This window comes from Anarrhichthys ocellatus, unplaced genomic scaffold (assembly GCF_004355925.1).
Source record: "Anarrhichthys ocellatus isolate YVR2014 unplaced genomic scaffold, GSC_Weel_1.0 scaffold33, whole genome shotgun sequence".
NCBI lineage: Eukaryota > Metazoa > Chordata > Actinopteri > Perciformes > Anarhichadidae > Anarrhichthys > Anarrhichthys ocellatus.
The window spans coordinates 2,544,268-2,545,594 of record NW_022280063.1 but is presented as its reverse complement, the minus strand read 5'-3'; the positions used below and the strand labels follow the sequence as shown (position 1 = coordinate 2,545,594).

At 41.4% G+C, this 1,327-nt stretch overlaps 1 protein-coding gene across 7 annotated transcripts in view; it reads left to right on the top strand.

The window, feature by feature from the left end:
- The window catches only part of celsr1a (cadherin EGF LAG seven-pass G-type receptor 1a), a 79,314-nt gene that overhangs the window by 27,373 nt on the left and 50,614 nt on the right, over window positions 1-1,327 (top strand). The gene's annotated exons all lie outside the window — the stretch shown is intronic.

Here is a 1,327-nt window from a genome sequence, read left to right as displayed (position 1 = left end):
GAGAGAGAGAGAGAGAGAGAGAGAGAGAGAGAGAGAGAGAGAGAGAGTTTGATCACCTCTCAAGACAAGCGTGCTGTTTGTTTGCCCTACCCGATAGGCTGAGGGTGTTCAGGCGTGTCCAATAAGGCGGAGCTGACAGTTGAGTTTCTGCTCTACGATTGGCTGGAAGCCATTCAGGTTACAGTTTTTGTACTGATTGAAATATTTGAAAACATGTAAGGGGGGGGGGGTCCGCTTCTCTCTTGGGATTTAAAAGTACCTGACAGCAGTTTTCATTGGCTGCTCCGCTGTAAAAGTTTAACTGTGCAGTAAAAAAAAAAGTGTTGCAAAGTGAAAAAATAGAAGAGCACATTTTTTACAATGCCGTGTCATATAGGCTTCCTGCCTTTATAATGGCGGGCCTCACTCGAGCTTGTAAGGTTTTAAGGTCTCTATTACTGTTCTCTTTAGTCACGATAAATGTCAGCAGGAGGGAAATAACCTCATCAGCTGAGAATGAGCCACTGACAGAAGGAATAGCACCAGGTTGGGTGTTTTCTGTGGAACACGTCTGTATTGAACCTTTCAACTGGGTTTAAGGTCGGCAGAAGTTGTGTGTCTAAAGTGTGTCTCCCTGGTGGGCTTGTCACCTCGCTGAAACCTGTCACAGCTACAAATGTGTTGTTTGTGTTCTGCTGTTTTATTAGCCGTCCCTCTCGCTAACTGACTAAACACAGTTGTTGATTTTACACGTTGGAGTTGGGCAGGTGGGGTGGCCACCAGAGTTGTCAAGCAAATACTTTACTAAAAGAAATGCCAAGTCTCAAATACAAACAGTGCATGTGTGTAATTTTCAGAGATTGCGTCCTTGATAATGTTGTTTTTCATGTGAGGTGTTTGGTAATAGTGTCAACATCTCTAACGGTAGCGTTCTTTTGGAAGGAACGAGGAAGAACTATTAATTTGAGTTTGTTGACATATTGGAGTCAAAGAGGGAATTTTGGATATCTCTTTGTATCACTCCATGAATCAGAAAATACTGTCAACAGCCATTCAAAAAAGATTTCGCCATGTTTTTGGTGATAAAATGTTTTATAAATCGGGGTATGAATGATATGTGAACACCCTCTCTGAACACACTTGTAAGTGCTACTGAAGTGGAGCATTCTGGCTCAGAGTATCAGAAAAAACCTCATCTTGAGAAAACTTTTAAAGATATGTATCGTAAAATAAACAACATTTTTAAGACATTACAGGTGAATAGGTGAAACAAATTGAACTAACAGATATCACCATGAAACGTGTGTGTGTGTGTGTGTGTGTGTGTGTGTGTGTGTGTGTGTGTGTG